At 41.3% G+C, this 19,094-nt stretch overlaps 1 protein-coding gene and 1 non-coding gene across 10 annotated transcripts in view; one reads left to right on the top strand and one right to left on the bottom strand.

Moving 5' to 3' along the window:
* Nucleotides 1-19,094, top strand: part of DIS3L2 (DIS3 like 3'-5' exoribonuclease 2) — a 342,664-nt gene that overhangs the window by 254,922 nt on the left and 68,648 nt on the right. The window lies entirely within an intron of this gene.
* Nucleotides 4,091-4,197, bottom strand: LOC132238905 (U6 spliceosomal RNA). The gene has a single exon (XR_009453881.1). It is a non-coding gene; the product is annotated as a U6 spliceosomal RNA (small nuclear RNA).

The following is a 19,094-nucleotide window of genomic DNA, read 5'->3' on the forward strand; positions in this document are numbered from 1 at the left end:
GTTTTTTTAGTCTCTATGTCATTTATTTCTGCTCTAATCTTTATTATTTCCTTCCTTCTACTGACTCTGGGCTTTTCTTGTTGTTCTCTTTGTAGTTCTTTAAGTTGTAGGATTAAATAGTTTATTATTGATTTTTGAGGTAGACCTGTAGTGCTGTGAACTTCCCTCTTAGGAGTGCTTTTGCTGTGTCCCAGAGATTTTGGGTTTTTGTGTGTTTATTTTAATTTGCTTCCAGGAAGTTTTTTCTTTCTTTCTTGATCTCATTGGTAACACATTCATTGTTTAATAACATGCTATTTAGCCTCCATGTGTTTGAATGTTTGGGGGCAATTTTACTGTAGTTGATTTCTAATTTCATTCCACTGTGATCTGAGAAGATGCTTGATATGATTTCAGTCTTCTTGAACTTATAGAGACTTGTTTTGTGTCCTAACATGTGATCTTTCTTTGTGAGTGATCCATGTGCACTTGAGAAGTATGCATATTCTGCTGCATTGGGGTGAAATGTTCTATAAATGTCAATTAAATCCATCTGATCCAATGTGTCCTTTAGAGTCACTGTTCCCTTGTTAATTTTTGGTCTGGAAGATCTATCCAGTGAAGTCAGTGGGTTGTTAAAGTCCCCTACTATGATTGTACTGTTGTCACTCTCTCCTTTAAAATCCTCTAGCAGTGTTTTTATATATTTAGGTGCTCCTATATTGGGTGCATATATGTTTACCAGGATTATACCCTCTTGTTGGATTGATCCTTTTATTATTATGTAATAACCTTTGTTGTCTCTTGTGATGGCCTTCATTTTTTTAAATTAATCTTTATTGTTGAGATTATTACAGATGTCCCTCTTTTTCCCTCCCATAGCACCCCTCCACCCAGTTCCTCCACACCCCAGGCCCTCGCCACCCTATTGTCTGTGTCCATAGGTAATGCATACATGCATATAAGATCTTTGTGTAATATCTTCCCACCCCCACACCCCCTTCCCTATGGAATCATCAGTCTGTTCCATTTCCGTGCCACTGATTCTATTCCATTCACCAGTTTATTCTGTTCATCAGATTTTCTATTCATTTGATTTTTAGATTCACTTGTTGATAGATATTTATTGGTTGTCACTTTGTTGTTCATATTTTTTATCTTTACCTTTTTCTTCTTCCTCTGCTTCTTAAAGAATACCCTTCAGCATTGCATATAATACTGGTTTAGTGGTTATGAACTCCTTTAGCTTTTTTTGTCTGTGAAGCTCTTTATCTGACCTTCATTTCTAAATGATAGCTTTGCTGGGTAGAGTATTTTTGGTTGTAGGTTCTTGCTATTCATCACTTTGAACATTTCTTGCCACTCCCTTTAGGCCTGCATAGTTTCTGTTGAGAAATCAGCTGACAGTCATATGGGCACTCCCTTGTAGGTAACTAACTGCTTTTCTCTTGCTGCTTTTAGGATTTTCTCTTTGTCTTTTGCTCTTGGCATTTTAATTATGATGTGTCTTGGTGTGGTCCTCTTTGGATTCTTCTTGTTTGGGGTTTGCTGTACTTCCTGGACTTGTAAGTTTATTTCTTTTATCATGTGGGGGAAGTTTTCTGTCATTATTTCTTCAAATAGATTTTCATTATCTTGTTCTCTCTCTTCTTCTGGCACCCCCATAATTCAGATGCCGGTGCACTTGAAGTTGTCCCAGAGGCTACTTACACTATCTTCATATTTTTGGATTCTGTTTTCTTTTTGTCTTCTGCTTGGATGTTTTTTGCTTCCTTGTATTTCAAATCATTGATTTGATTCTTGGGATCCTCTAATCTACTGTTGAATCTCTGTATATTATTCTTTATTTCAGTCAGTGTATGCTTAATTTCTGACTGGACCTTTTCCATTTTTTTTTTCTTGGCATTCTCACTAAGTTCCTCAGAGGTTTCTAGAAGATTCTTGAGTAACCTTATAACCATGGTTTTGAACTGTATATCCAGTAGTTTGCTTTCTTCCATTTCTTTCATTTGTGACTTATTTCTTTGTCTCCATTTTTGCTGCTTCCCTGTGTTTGTTTTTATGTATTGGGTAGCTGCTAAGTCTCCTAGAGTTGATAGAGTGGCCTTGTGTAGTAAGTGTCCTATAGGGCCCAATGGCTCAGCCTCCCCACTCACCTGAGATGGACACTCTTGGTACACCCCTTTGTGGGCTGTGTGCACAGATTTGTTGTAGTTGAGCTTGATTGCTGTTGGTATCTCTGGGAGGAATTGACCTCCAGGCCAATTGGTTGTGGAGACCAGCTGCAACTACAGTGGGAGAGCTGCTGTGCAGGAGACACCCTTATGGAGCAGGACTTGCTTCAGTGGTGCTTTGGTGCTCACTGAGTCTGCCCCTTGAGTGTGTCGCTTATGGATGTGATTAGTTGTAATCTGGTATGGTCTCACACTGACCATTGGGTACACTGGCTCTTGGGTCTCCAGGGAGGTGCAAAGTCAGCCATTGCCTGGGGCCATCCAGCAGGAGCTACAGAGAGATCTGCAGATTCCTCCTCTTTGTATTGGGTTTGGCAGTGCCCAGAGGAGGCCCAGCTGTGAAGCAAGGCAGGCTGGTGCTGGTGCCGGGTCTTGGGCCTTTTATTGATAGGTTTGAGGCTCCCCGACCCAGCTGCAGCTTGTTTGACTGGTTTTTAGCCTGAGAAAGGAAAGACCATTCATATGCAAAAGCCACTGTGCACAGCTTGGGTGGGGTTGTAAATTGGATGAGGCAGGGTCTTGGGTAATCACCAGGGAGGAGCAAACAGATATGGCTACCAGTCAGTCCTGCACCAGGGAGGTCCCAGTACGGGAACAGTGACTGCTGGGAGCACCTCCATCCGGAAGAAAGCCACCCCCAAGTTCCTGCCCTGATGCCAGACAGTACAGTTTCTCCCCATATGTATCTGGGTCCCCCAGAGCCTCGCCTGGCACTGGAGCTCAGAGGAAGTAGGAGCCTGTAAATTCAGTTCATAGTGCTGGCCTTTTAAGAGGAGCATCTGGGTCTCCAATGGCCTGTGTGTCACTCAGCCCCAATCCGCACTGGTTTTTGCAGCCCATAGTCCCTACAGCCCATAGGGACTTCTTTCCCCAGCTCTGCGACCCTGGGTTGGGGGTCTGGTATGGGACTGGGATCCCTTGCTCCTCCAGGCAGCCTCTGCAGAGGCAGTCTCCCTCCTGATTAAAGAAGCGGCACACCTGGGTGCCGGACCAGCCCGTTCTGGGCCTCCGCACCTCCTACCAGTCTCAATGTGCTTTCTTCTTTACCTCTCTAGTTGTAGTACTTCCAGTCAGCCAGCTTTCCTGTGGTTCTGGATGATAGTTGTTCTGCATTTTGGTTGTAATTTTGATGTGGTTGTGGAAGGCAGCAAGTATAGGCATTTACCTATGCCCCCATCTTGGTTCTCTAATGGCCTTCATTTTGAAGTCTGTTGGATATGAGTATTGCTACTTCAGCTATTTTTTCTTTTCCATTTGCATGGAAATTTTTTTTTCCATTCCTTCACTCTCATCCTGTGTGTGTCTTTTGTTCTGAGGTGGGTCTCTTGTAGACAGTATATATATATATATATATATATATATATATATTGCATCATGTTTTTGTGTCCATTCACCTACCCTATATCTTTTGATTGGAACATTTAATCCATTTACACTTAAGGTTATTATTGGTAGGTATTTGTTTATTGCCATTTTAATTCTGTATGTCTAGTTTTCTCTCTCTATTTCTTCTTCTCATTACAGCAGTCCCTTTAACATTTCTTGTAATGCTGGCTTAGTGGTGATGAACTCCTTTAGCCCCCCCCTCTACCCCCCCCCCCCTTTTTTTTTGTCCAGGAAGCTCTTTATTTGACCATCTATTTTGAATAATAGCCTTGCTGGATATAATAATCTTGGTTTCAGATCCTTGCTTTCCATTACCTTGAGTAGTTCATGTCATTCCCTTCTGGCCTGTAGAGTTTCTGATGAGAAATCAGGTATCAGCTTTATGGGAACTCCTTTGTAGGTAACAGTTTTCTTTTCTCTTGCTGCCTTTAAGATCCTCTCTTTGTCTTTAATTTTTGGCATTTTATTTATTTATTATTATTTTTTTTTTTTTAAATATGGAACGCTTCACGAATTTGTGTGTCATCCTTGCGCAGGGGCCTTGCTAATCTTCTCTGTATCGTTCCAATTTTAGTATATGTGCTGCCAAAGAGAGCATGATTTTTGGCATTTTAATTATGATGTGTCTGGGTGTGGGCCTGTTGGGGTTCTTCTTGCTTGGGGTCCTCTGTGCCTCCTGTATTTGTGTGACTTTTTCCTTTACCAGGTTAGGGAAGTTTTCTGCCATTATTTCTTCAAACACATTCTCTATCCCTTTCTCTCTTTCTGCCTCTTCTGGCACACCCGCTATTCTAATATTGTTACATTTCACATTGTACCACAGCTCCCTTAAGCTGTCCTGTTTTTTAATTGTTTATTCTTTTTGGTACTCTGAGTGATTTTTTCAACCCTGACTTCTAATTCACTGATTCAGTCTTCAGCTTCCCCTAATCTGCTGTGTATTCCTTCCAATGTGTTCTTTATTTGTGCTATCTCATTCTTTTTTGGTAACTGTTCTTTTTTCATAGTTGCTATATCTTTTCTCATGCTGTTGAGTATCTTTACCATCATTATTCTGAAGTCTGTTTCAGATAAATTTCTTATCTCCATTTCATTTTTATCTCTTCTTCTGGAGAATTCTCTTGTTCTTTCATTTGTGGGTTGTCTCTTTGTTTCCTCATTTTGGTACCTGTTTGGGTTTGTGACTGTGTATTAGGTAGATCTGCTACACCTCTCAATCTCTAGTGCAGGACAGTGTCGAATATTGTTTCTGACTAATTAGATCAGGCAAAGACTCAAAGTCTCCAGAGACTGCCTCTGGCTGCAGACTGATAGGATTCCTCTTGATGTGCCCTCAGGCAATCATCCACAGGTGTGGCAAGTTTTTTTTCAGCAGGATGGGGTAATTGTTTCTGCCTGAAGGCTAATTGTTATTCTCAGTCTTGTAAGGGGCAAGGTTCTTTCCAATAGAGTGGGTCAGCTGTCTTCCCCCCAGGTAACGCTGTATGTGATCACCTGCTTGAGAAAGATTTCCTCCGCTGTGTGAGGGAATGGCTCAGCACAAGAAACTGGGGTGTCTGCCTTCTGATCCAGAGCCTTTGATCCTGGTGTCTGCTCACCCAGCTCCATCCACTCTGCTGTTCCTCTGTTGGAGCACAAGATGGGTGGCTCCACAGGGACTTTTATGCATTGGCCCTTTAAGAGGGTGCCTGAATTTTCAGCCATCTCTCTCTGGCAGACAGCTACCCAACTGTTTTTCACAGCCAGATCTTATGTGGATACCCTTCTCAGTTCTGGTGTTTTCTGCCGTGGGGCCCACCTCGGGAATTAGACCCCAGAGTTCTCAGTGGCAACGCCCACAGCTGAGATTTCTCTCCAGAACTTCAGCTGCTGTCTATGGGGGCTTGGTCAGCCCTTTCTGCCCCTCCTACCAGCCTCTCTGCGGTCTCCACTTTTCGTTCTCAGTTATCAGGGTTCTCCAGCGTGTCTCCATTGATTATTCAGTAAGTTTTTCTGTATTTTAGTTGTAATTCCAGTTTGGATCTATGAGCATGTCTGTGCAGCATCCATTTACTCCACCACCATTTTTAATTTCCTGCCCTTGTGTTTTTGTTATTAGCCTCTGCTATCCATTTAAAAGGCAAGACAGACCCTAAGCTTTCAGAAACAAGTACTTGTTTCTTATCTATTAGGTGAAGGAAGCAATTGTGTAAGCAAAGTCACTTGGGGAAGCTTAGTGCAGTAGATAGGGTGTAAGTGAAGGTGAATGTGGATTGGCAGTGGCAGGAGGAGCAGCAGGTCTTGTTTGAAGGATGAGATTCAGGGGAAAGGTGGTGACTTTGGAATCAAACTATGGGGAGCCACAAGTGTCAGTCACTAGTGAATTGTAGGTGTAGGGTTCCTCTGAAGTGTCATGAGAAAGGTGACTTTTAGAAAGATTAGTGCTGCATCATTGTGTGGGATGCCTAGCAATTTAAAGATGAATTAGATTTGCACAAGGTAGTTCCATAAGCAAGGCAAAGGTGATGAAACCACAGACTGAGAACAGAGAAGTGAAGAATGTCAGCAAGCATTCCCTAAATAGAGGGAATAAATGAGACAAATAAATGAAAGGTGACTCTAGGAAAAACTAGTTCCCTCCCCCAAACAGAAACAACAGTAAACTCTCAAAAATGGAGTAATGATTAAGTAAGCCATGGTTCCAACTCAGTGGAATGTTATGCAATTACTAAAGTTGTTACAAAGACCATGTAAGAACATGGGAAATGTGTATGCTGTAAAATTAAATGAAAGAAAAAAAGATATTTAATTATAAAGAGGTTCCAAATAAAGATGGAGGATCAAGTACCCACATTTGCTTTCATTCCCTCCCAAAACCTCACTTAAAACAACAGTGAAGAGATTTTTTTTTTAAGACATAAACCCACAAGGACAAAGAGAATGGGAGAGGAGACAACGGCAACAAAATTTTGGAAGCTGGGAAGCAGATGGATGAGTGGTAACTGACTTAGCAGTCCTGAGAAAGCTGAATCCTGTGCCAGCAATAGAGAAAGCCAAGAAAACCCAATTTACACAGCAGAACCCTAAAGAAATTCAAAAACTGATAGCACCAGGTAAATCTCTAACGTGGGAAAGAGGTGTGTGAAGAGAACACTAGCTCTATTGATTGAAAGTTTATTTAAAAGATTGCCCCTCCCATAATTTCGAAGAAGACCAGAAATTTACTCCCTGGGCAGGATAAAGTAAAGGTTGTTTGAACTAGGGGACATTTGATGGCATGGTCCCTTAGCAGAGATTGAGTGAACTTTGGCACACTGAATGTTAAGAGTCCCAGCTTTCTTTCCCCAGTCACCCCCAGAATTCTGGTAGCTCAGTCTATACCCTGAGTCAGGAGGTGGGAAAATTTTTTCTCTGAGGAATCTGAGTAGTGAAACAGATTTAAAGATAATAACCTCAGGATTGCTGAACCAACAGCTCAGCTGTATCTCTCTATAGCAGTGGTTCTCAACCTTCTGGCCCTTTAAATACATTTCCTCATGTTGTGACCCAACCATAAAATTATTTTCATTGCTACTTCATAACTGTAATGTTGCTACTGTTATGAATCATAATGTAAATATCTGATATGCAGGATGGTCTTAGGTGACCCCTGTGAAAGGGTCATTCGACCACCAAAGGGGTCGCGACCCACAGATTGAGAACCGCTGCTCTGTAGTAAAGCTTGTAGACAATCAGCTCCACTCACACAAGCAGAACATTTTAGGATTTCACAAAAAATCAGCCTTGTAGTATTTCGCTTTCATGTATGAAGAGACAACCAAGAGAAAAGCCTCTAACATGATACAGAAAAACCAAAGCAAGCAAACAGAAAAATAGCAACTTAAACAAAACAGACTATACAGGGAAACAAAACTATTGTTTATATCCTAAAATAATTGTTTAAAAGAAAACATTTATATCACAAGATCTAAATACTTTTAAAAATAAACATTTGGGGGATGGAGGGAAAGCTCTTGGAAATTAGAAACATATTAGAAGATATAAAGATTCAAACTTATGGTTAAAAGATAAAATTGAGGAATTGTCCCAGAAAGAGAGAGAAAAGGTAAGAAAATTATAGGACCAGCCAAGATGTCCAATATCTGTTCAATAAACGTTCCAGAAATAGAGAACAAAACAAACAAACAAAAAAACAGAAGGGAAAGAAATAATTCAAGGAAGTGCCCCGACTAGAGGGTTGACTATTTAGACTGAAAGAGCCCACTGTCCAGCACAGTGGTGGAGACGCATCATCACCAAGCCACATTGTCCTACAATCTCAGAACACTGAGAACACAGAAAGGTCCTTTAAGGCTTCTAAGAGTTAAAAGAAAAAAAAGTCACACAGAGTAGATCAGAACTCAGACTAACTTAAGGCTTTTTTATTATAACCTTAGAAACTAGATGACAGTGAAGCAAAGCTTTCTAATTTCTGAAAGATTGTGATTTCTATGCTAAAATTTTGTTCCCAGCTAAGCTATCAATAAAATGTGAGAGTAGAAAAGGACATTTTCAGATACGCAAGGTCTCAAAAAAAAGTACCTCTTATACACACTTTCTCAAGAAGCTACCAGAAGATGTGCTTCACCAAAATGAAGGAGTAAATCAGGAAGGAGGAAGACATGGGATTTAAGAAACAAATAAACCAACACAGGAAAGAAGTGAAAAAATCACCTAGATCACAAGTCGACAAACTTTTCCCATAGAGGACCAAACAATAAATATTGTTAGCTTTAAGGCCATTTGGTGTCTGTCGCAACTACTCAACTTTGCCCTTGTAGCAGTAAAAAACAACAACAAAAACCAATACATAAATGAGTGAGCATGGCTGTGTTCCAGTAAAACTTTATTTAAAAAACAGGTGGCAAAACCAATGGATATGGACAACAGGGGGATGGGAGCATGAGTGTGCGGGGCCGGGGGGGGGGGGCGGTTGGGGGTTAATGGGGGGGATGAGGACACATTTGTAATACCTTAACTAATAAAAAAACAACAACAACAAAAAAAAAACAGGTGGCAGGCTGGATTTGGCCCACACGCCATAACTTGTTGACACCTGACCAAGGTGATGGTGAAGAAAGTTACTAAGATATAGCTCTACATGGTGTAGAAGGCTCTAGGAGAGATATCTTTGAGAAAATGAAATAGTTAAAATATTTGTGTATCTGAATTTCTTGACAAATGATTTAGTCTGGCAGTTATCAAGCTTTTATATCAGGCAGTTATTATCTCAGGACCTGTTGCACTAAAAAATGATTGAAGACCTCAAAGATCTTTTATGTAGCTTACCCTATTAGAAATAAAAACTGGGAGCTCCAGTTGCGCAATCGGTTAGCGCGGGGTACTTATAAGAAATAAAAACTGATTAAATTTTAGACATTCACTTATTTTTAACTAAAATAAATTCAATTCATTATATGTTGATATAAATAACATTTTGTGAAAATAACTATTTTCTAAAACAAAATTAGGAGAAAAGTGTTTTTTTTACATTTTTGGAAATTTCATGTCTGTCTTAGATGACATTGTACTGGGTTCTCACATGTACTTCTGTATTCAATCTAATAAGTTCTTTTAGTTGAAGTATGTGAAGAAAATCTGGCTTCAGACAGATATGTAGTTAAAAAAGAAAGGAGTGTCTTAATAGCTTTATTCAAATAATTGTGGATATTTGTTTATACTACACAAGAATTTGACAGTAATCTCTTAAATGTCAAATGCAATCTAGAATCTGAAACCATATCTGCTATAGACTGAATTGTGCCTCCCTCCTCCCCAAATTCATACGTTGAAACCCTAACTGTGGATGTGACTGTATTTGGAGGTAGGGCTTTTAAGGAGATAATTAAAGTTAAATTAGGTCATGAGGGTGGAGCCCTGATAAAAATGATAGGATTAGTACCCTTATAAGAAGAAACCAGAGGGCTTACTCTCTCTCCCTGCCATGTGAGAACATAGTGAGAAGATGACCTTCTGAAAGCTAGGAAGAGAGTTCTCACCAGAAGCTGAATCACTAGCACTTTATCTTGGACTTCTAGCCTTTAGAAATGAGAGAAATATCTGTGCTTAAGCCACCCAGTCTGTGGTATGTTGTTATGATAGCTCTAGCAGACTAATATAATATCAATTGGTTTTTTTTTACTGGGTTATAGTATAATCTATTGGTCTGTCTTACACTCTGAATGGATCTTTTATACATGATTTTTTATCATGTATTTAGAAATTTAGATCATTTAGAAAATATTGGTTTGTTATACTGATCTTCTAAATGTGGACACATTTCATTATATGATATCAAGAAATCACATTTGTTAATATTACTACTGATCTTAGACAAGTCTTTTAGGAAATGTGTGTATTATGTGTCAGATACAAGGTTTCCAAAATTCAAATTTTTGTAAAAGTTCAAATTTTATCATTGGCAATAAATAATGCCAGTTGTTTTCCTTGAAGTGCCAAATAATCATAGTTTGTGTATCAGTTGTTCCTTCAAGTAAAAGTGATATTCCATAAAAAAAGCAATCAGTTTAGCTCACAACTCGAAGTTATATAAATGCTTTTCCTCAAGATAATCATCATACTTTGGCATGCAGAATAAGTGATAAAACAAGCACTAAAGGGTTGAGACATAATATAGTTAATAACTTCTACTGCTTAATCAAAAACATTCTTAAGTGAACTAGCTGTTTTTCCCTGAGAGTGAGAAGTGTGATGAGTTTTTTGACCACTGGTACCCTTTGTTGCAATGGACGGATTCATGCCAGGGCAACAGCAGTTTTCCTTACCAGTGCTTTTGTACCATTGGTGTAAATGTCAACACACGGAAAGGGGCAAATAATGCCTTAGTACTATTATGAAAATAGTTTTGACCTTATGGGTCCCTGAAAGGGTCTCAGAGACCACCAGGAGTCCCCAGACCATGAGAACCACTGTTCTATACAGTTGGTAATTTGGAGTGGATCAATGTACATAGTATACAGAAAAACCAGCAAATTAAAACAAGACAGTTATTAAATTCAGTGAAAATAGAAGTTGTGTAGGAAAAAAAAGTAACACTTTGTATCTACATAATCATAATAGTTAATGCTGATAGTTTATTATGTAACTTTATTGGGAGGATGAGGGCCTGGAACGATTATGTGGGTTTGATTAAGGGAAGAGTGTATGTGGAAAGAAAAATAAATTCTCTTCTTCTATAGTGAAAAGTTTGTGAATAATGTCTAAAACTGAAAAATCAAGAAGCAGAAATCAAGCAGGCTATACAAAAATAATGAAAGTAATGCCAAAATAATCTGATCTGCTGAATAAGGTGAAAGTGATTACCCTGTGGGCGGGGCAGAAGAGAGAGAGGGACAGAGGGCTACTATCTTCATAACAAGCCTTTAAAACTATTTGACTGTGTGAACTATGGATACTTCAATCTTCTCATTTTTATTTTGTAAAATTTCAAGCATACAATAACCCCACCATCCCTGCTCCCAGATTCGACTATATCAACATTTTTTTCTTTGCTAAAGTACTTTAAAACAAACACAGGCATCATGTCATTACTCTCATAACATATTTTGATATGTGATTCTAAAAAACGTCGACACTTTCTTATATAAGCACAATGCTGTTAGCATACCTAACAATATGCTAGTGCCTTGGTGTCATGTCCAGAATCCAGTCCATAATTACATTTCCTGGATTGCCTCCAAATGATTTGTCCGGACTGGAATCAAAACAAGCTACACACATTACATTTGGTTTTACAGCTCCTATATATCTGATAATAGATTCCTTTGTGAGAGTCAAGAAGCAAACCTGATATGAAATACAAAGAAGGAATTGTGAAGACAGGATGCCAGTAATCATATTTTGGTGGGGGTGGGAACATGCATGGGGAAAAAAATGAATGGAAAAAGACCAGAAGGAAATAAAATAGAATGCCAATAGTGGTTGTATTTGGGTAGTAAGACTATGAGTAATTTTTTCTACTTTTTTTGTGTTTTCTAATGTTTTTTGAAAACACCTATTACTTTTATATTTTAATAAGTGCTTGTTTTTGCAAAAATTTAACTAAGTAGAAAATAAAAGCCTATAGAAGAAAAGTAACTTGAATCAACAGAAAAGAACGATGAATCTGAATTATGCCTGCCAGGGTCAGACCCAAGGAATAAAAAGCTGCCTGATCTAATGAGCTTCTAAAATATGAGGGTCATAAAAGAAGCACTAGAAAGAGGCACTCTGAAGGCTCAATTGGTCTTTAGGGTTTCTGTTGGAGGTAGTGTCTGGTAACCAAGCCTTCTGGCATGAGGGGCCTATAGAGCAGGTGTGAAGTAGGCACAGGGTCCAGGAGGGGATGCTGGGCCTCTGTCAAACAAGCCAAGTAGGAAGTGAAGGGATTTGGACTGGGAATAGTTGTGGAACCACTAACCACACTTATTGTACTGTGGTCATCCAAGCACCCTACCAGACCAAATAGTACATAGGGAGTTAACCTGGTTCGTTAGTACAGGGGTGTAGTGACCGATGAGTAGCTCTTACAGCAGGGGTGGGGAGCCTTTTTTCTGCCAAGGGCCATTTGGATATTTGTAACATCATTTTCGAGCTATACAAAATTATCAACTTAAAAATTAGCCTGGCCCTAGCTGGTTTGGCTCAGTGGATAGAGCGTCGGCCTGTGGACTAAGGGGTACCAGTTTCGATTCTGGTCAAGGGCACATGCCCACGTTGCGGGCTCAATCCCCGGTAGGGGACATGCAGGAAGCAGCCAATCAGTGATTCTCATCATTAATGTTTGTATCTCTCTCTCCCTCTCCCTTCTCTTTGAAATCAATAAAAATCGTCAAACCTCAGAGGGAAGGTAGGGGAGGATGGGGTAAGGGAGAGAGATCAACCAAAGGACTTGTATGCATGCATATAAGCATAACCCATGAACACAGACACCAGGGGGGTGAGGGCATGAGTAGTGGGGGAGTAAGGACACATATGTAATACCTTAACAAAGAAAATTAAAAAAAAGAAAATAATTATTTTTTTAAAAAAATTAGCCTGCTAGTCAATCAGTGATTCTCTCTCATCATTGATGTTTCTCTCTCTCTCCCTCTCCCTTCCTCTCTGAAATCAATAAAAATATATATTTTTAAAAGTTATAGTTGGTCAAACATTTAGTTAACTCCTAATGTCTTGGCAGGGCAGACCAAATGATTTCTTGGGCCTTATACAGCCCAAGGGCTGGGCATTCCCCACCCGTCTTATAGTCGAGATGCATGAAATGGGGTGAGGGTGGGGGGCAAGTGGGAGGGTCAGGGAGCCAGAGCAGGCCAGTAGGGACCCTGAATGAATGAGGAGGAGGGTGGCCAAAGCTTGATGCTGGGTTTGTGTGTAGTGATGGTTTGTGTGTAGTGATGGTTTCTAAGCTCTGGAACTTAGGAGCCCGAGCAGGGCCAACAGCATCGTACCACTGCTACATGGGGCCAATCTCACCCGGAGATGAAGTGGAGAATGTTTTGTAGTTTTCCTTAGCCTGTGGGGAAGTCTTATTTTCTGGAGTAGGCATGGTCAGCTATAGAAAGGATATTTTTATTTAAATACCCACCAAGTTTTTTTAAACATCCAGCAGAAAATCTTGGTCACACATGCTTTCATTAATCCAGTGCCCAGATTTTTAGATCAGTAAATTCTGAAGGATCTATTTTTGGCATTTTTCTCACATATTGGTGGTGAGGGCATTGTTCTCTGATCTAGATATTTGTGACTATATATTGTCATATGGAAAACAAGCCCAACTGGACCTTGTGTTTTGTAAGATCCAACGTGGGTACCATGAAATCCACTTTGACCATGTTAGTCCAGTGCCCTTGTTATATTCTGAACACCTCTGGCACTCCTGTCTCACTTGGCACTCAGGTCCTACAAAACAGAGACCATACCTAAGTGCCCTCCCTACTCATCAGAGGCATCTTAATTTTAAGTAACTTTTGTAAAAACACCTATCTTACATTTTAAAGGAGGTCAGAAGCAATGAATCTGACTTGATAACTAAGTTCTTAGATCTTAAAATCGTAATATCTCAAAGTCAGAGTTGGGAATACTGAAGGAAGTGTCCCACAATTATAGTAGCTCTTCACAGCTTGCCTTTCCAGCAATATCCCTGCCATTGCTCCTTCTAAGTTAGAATGTGAGGGTGTACTCCAGAAGTTGCCCATTTCAACCTCAATCAGTAACAACCCCATTTCAGCCGTTTATGTAGCCAAAAATCACGTCATTATTGACTTTGATCTTTCTCTCACCTCTTACAATCCACCAGTGAATGTCCTCAGTTTTATCATCTTAACTACCTCTAGAATCTATTCCCTTCCTTACCACTACCAGCATTGTCACCTGGGTCCAAGCTGCCATCCCCGCCCTGGACTACACTGGCTTCCTAACTGTTCTCCTAGCTTCCACTTCTGCCCCAATCATCTTTTCTCTATTCAGCAGTCAGGATGATCCTTCTAAGTCAGAAATTAGGTATTGTCTCTCTTAAAAAACACACACAAAAAACTCTCTAGTCCAGCGGTTCTCAACCTGTGGGTTGCGACCCCTTTGGCGGTCGAACGACCCTTTCACGGGGGTCACCTAAGACCATCCTGCATATCAGATATTTACATTACGATTCATAACAGTAACAACATTACAGTTATGAAGTAGCAACAAAAATAATTTTATGGTTGGGTCACAACATGAGGAACTGTATTTAAAGGGCCAGAAGGTTGAAAACCACTGTTCTAGTCGCTTATTCAGAAAAAAATCTAAAAAGTCTTCACAATGGGATTTTTTTTTCCTTTTCTTTTCTCCCTGTCTTCGCAACTAGAAATGCATGAATTAGACTCTGCTTGGGACTAGAGTCTCTTCTCACTTCCTAGAGCATCTCTGCTTTGGGAACAGCTGGTTTTTATTGCATAACTGAGCTCTCCACTATGTAGCAGCTCCCCACCCCAGCTTCCATGACCTGACTCCACTCAAGGTTACACTTTCCTAACTGCCACTTTAGAACATCCTTCAAGTCTCTGTCCATTCCTTGGAAGTCTAGGAAAATCTTTCCAGTCCCTGTCTAACACCCACCATTTTGAATATTGGACACTGTAGCGGAACTACAATGTCCTTCTTCAGCTGGACCTTCAATGTGCTACTTAAGGATCCTTTTATTGCCAGTGTAGCTGTTTCAAATTTTTATTCTTGACTCCAGCCTTCAACTTGCCTTTCACTCCCCTTTCCTTCAAGATCCACTATTCCCCCAGGAGACTTTCTGTTCTTCTTGGAAATCAGGGAAACCAGCCAGCTTGATCTGCTGAAATCCCCACTTCAGTGAGTCAAAATTCCCCTCTGCCTTTCCTCATCCCTTCACCTCTCTTCATTCAGTAAAATATCTCCTGCTGCAGCCTGAGTTCAAGCCCCACCTTCTCTAGATCTGTTAACGGCATCAGCATCTTCCAAACCACTTAGACTCTCAGCCTCTAGCCTGCTTCACATCTGCCACATCCCAGCAGTTCCAAGTGCTAACAGCTCTACCTTTGCAAAGTATCTCTAGTCACTCCTCTCTTTTCTGTCACCACAGTCGCTGTCCTACTCAAGTCCTTGCCATCCTCCTCTGGGATGGCTGAGAGAAACTGTTCAAGTCCTCTCCCCAGTGGTGTTAGATGACTTTCTGAAGCTGAATCTGGTCTTATTACACTATTGCTCAGCATCCTTCTACAGCATGACAGTTTCCAGAACATGCTCTGCAAAGCCCTCGCCAACTCCTCCACTACTACATGACCATCTGCCACCGTTCTCCAGTCCCCTAAACCCCTACTCTTGCCACCGAAGGGTTTATTTGTCCTCAACACTTCTGAGACTTTGCATATGCTTTTCTCTCTTCTTAGGCTGTTCTTCCCTCATCTCTACCAGTATGAATCCTACTTATTCTTTGAGATCCAGCTAAAATACCACTTCTTCCATGAAACTGTTGTTAGTTCTTCATTCATTCATTTAGTGAATAGTCATTGAATATTTGCTCTGTTCATACAAGTACATATGTACTAAAATAGAAACAGGTCATAATTTTCTCCTGATGGTGGATTTATCGAAGATTCTTTTTCTTCTCCTTTTCCCACCTGTATTTAAGTTTTCTGCAATGCATGCATATCACCATTGTAGTAAGAATTGTTTTGAGGTTTTTTTCCCTTTTTTTTTTTTTTTTAATAAATAGATGAGAGAGATTGGAGTTTGTTTGTAGGCTGTATGGGAAGGCGAACAGAAAAGGAGATATTGAAGACAAGGAAAGAGGAACAGATTTTTAGTGTCAGGTCATGAAGGAAGTGGGAGACTCAAAACCCAAACCCCAGGTGAGGGAGTTACTCCCAATAGGACTATAAGAACCACACCACTAACTCGCAAGCCTCGAGGGAGTGAAGGTTGGGGGCCCCTGCTGTAGTCTGGAGATGGTGCAGTGTAGACAGCCTACAAAGGTGCTCAGATAGGAGGGCCCCATTCTGCCTGTCAAAACCCATTTTCCCACCTCTGCATCCCTACAGCACCTGTCATCTGCACTTGGGAGCCATTCACAGATCTATTGTCCTATTAGATTTTAACATCCTTATAAGCAGAGCCCATTGTTAATTAATCAATTCCCCCTCCACACCACAATGCCATGTAACTCCCTAAAATGCTCAGAAATGATTTCATAAAGTGAATTGCATATCTGTTTTCACAGTTCTTGGTTGAGTTAGTCTGCTTAGTTAGAACGGTGTTCCCCTTGGTAAGGCATTTTTATCCACAGCAGCTTTCTCAGCCCTCTTGAGCCCTATCCTGGGAGTTGAGGACCTTCCACAGCTCACGCCAGGAAGGTACACTACCTGCTTCCCCCTCATGACCCCTCCACAGAGGTTCACCCCATTGCCTCCCATGCTCTCCCTGCCACTGCCACCCCTGCTGCCACCCATGGAAATCCTATGAAATGTAAAAAATAAAATAAATGTGCTTTCCGGGGCCACCATGGTGTCTGCAGCCTGCTCATAGAGCCAAGGTTCATTCGCACCATTGTGTGACGTGGGGCTTCAGTTAGTAGTAAAGAAATACACTGTTTTGTGACATCCTCGGGCGCTACAATGAGAGTCTTGCCCAAGCAGCTCCAGTGAGAGTCAGTTGCTTCTGAGAGTAATAGAAAAGTTACCAGAATGCCCATCTCTAGTCCTTAGCAGAAGCAGGACAGAATTGCTTTATCTCAGGCCTATAAAGACCACTGAGGACCAGAGGAGTCTTTGGAAAACTGCTGTGTTCTTGGTCCCCTGTGTCCCAGTTTGCTAATTAAGGCCCCAGGCAATTAGAGGCTTCCCTAAGGTCACTTCAAGGTAACAGCAGGCTAAACCATGGACATTGATTTTGCTGTAAATCCTTGAGATTCAACATAAAATATTTTCAAGGAAAAAAAGACATTTATCATTTATTTATAAGACTGTCCTGCTAAAAATTCTTTTAAATCACCTTTCTCCTGCATTTTAATAGTTATTAATAGTGAACTTGACTTAAATCTTAAGGACTTGAGCCCTGAAGTTAGTTAACAGCATAACAGGTCACTTTGCAGGGTGTCTTTAAGAAAAGCTGGACCTCTGTTCCTGAGAGCTGGTTTAGGTTGGTCTTGTTGAAAGGCTGGGTCTGCCCTGCCAGTATCGCTCAGTGGTTGAGCATCAGCCTATCAACCAGGAGGTCACGGTTCGATTCCCAGTCAGGGCATATGTCTGGGTTGTGGGCTCCATCTCTGGTGGGGGATGGTGGGGGGTGGGCAGGCAGAGGGCAGTTAATCGATGATTCTCATCATTGATGTTTCTATTTTTCTCCCCCTCTCTGAAATCAATATATATAATTTATTTATTTTTAAAAAGAAAGAAAGGCTGGGGCTGAGCTAACCTCACTGGTCTTAAAAATCTGCTTTTGTGTTTCCTGGGTCTGTCTGAAGCCAGTCCTCAGAAGGCTTTCTCCGTGGCTCTCCAACATTTCCCACCCTCTCCCCCACCTTCAACTTCCTTCCCTAGTTCCTCAGGCCTTCCAGCCTGGCTACCAACCTGAGAGTCCCACTGCCCCTCCCTACCCTCATGCAACTGTCATGGTAAAGGGAACACTTTTCAAGGGCTGCGCAGGCTTGGGGCCTCACCCACTTTCATAGAAATGGAATTCTTGTCTCCTAACCACATCCGGGACCTGAGGTTCCTCTCACATTCCTGCCATTTTCTACAGTTGCAAGGCAAACACTTAAGGAAATTCCCTCATTTCCTTCCTCTTAGGCTTGGAAGTTTAGACAGTCGACCTTTAGACAGGTCAAGATGGAAAGGGGCCCGATTATTGTCTGGGGGTTGGCAGACTAGGCTGATGGCAGGTGACGTGAGACAGAAGAGCTCACGGTTTACTCAGTTAGGCTTTTTTTCTATGCAGACCTTCCAGAAAATTCTAGCACATAAATAAACCGCCTTATAAACTAAAACAGGCTGGCAAATGCGTGGCCCAAGCACAGGCCCCTCCTCAGTGCATTCTGGTGGGACGAGTGTGCCTCAGGGCCTCTCCACACAGTGGGAAAGGACACAGCTGGTTCTAAATACAGTGAGTTGCTGACGCTTCTTCCATCTTGTTATTTACTCTCTAATCTCACCAAAGTCTTCTCTTTTCTTTAAAAAGTGACCTGCACCTTACTTAATCACTGTGGGCCTAGTGTGAGGAGTAGGCCGAGGGGATCCTTGCTTGCTCCTCAGCCAGCCACCACCCCACTGCCTCTCCCCACTGCAGTCCCAAGGCCCCCATCACAGACATGTTGGTCTTTCCTCACTGCCTTCAAGCCCCTCCTTTTTCTGCCCAGTCCCTTTTCAGGCATGTTCTTCTTGGCCCCTTGGACTTTTCTCACCGCTGTACCCGCGCCCCCCCCCCCCCCCACACACACACACACACGACGATTGCCTTGTGTTCCAAGCAGCATAAATTCCCCATCCCCACCCCTGGCCACCTCAAACTGGTTTTATTCCAGTCAGGAAAATGTTTCTTCCTAATACTTTTTTTTTTTTTTTAATCCTCAACTGAGGATATTTTTCCATTGATTTTAAGAGTAAGTGAAAGAGAGGGAGAAAGGCAGAGAGAATATCGATGTGAGAGAAACACATCGATTGGTTGCCTCCTGCAGGAGCCCCGACCAGGGCCTGGGCTGGGGAGGAGCCTGCAACCACGGTAGGTGCCTTTGACCGGAATTGAACCCGGGACCCTTTGGTCCACAGGCCGACACTCTATCCACTGAGCCAAACCAGCTAGGGCTCTTCCTAATACTTTAAAAAAATACTTTACATACAGAAAACCAGAACTGCTATAGAAGTAATTTTGCACCTACTTACTTAAAATTACAAATTTATCCATTAGCGGTTTTTGAACCAGAAATTTCTAATGAAGCACTGACATTTTTTAGAAGATAGACTTTATAATGTATTTAAGTAG

The sequence above is a fragment of the Myotis daubentonii genome, chromosome 7 (genome assembly GCF_963259705.1).
Source record: "Myotis daubentonii chromosome 7, mMyoDau2.1, whole genome shotgun sequence".
Classification (NCBI taxonomy): domain Eukaryota; kingdom Metazoa; phylum Chordata; class Mammalia; order Chiroptera; family Vespertilionidae; genus Myotis; species Myotis daubentonii.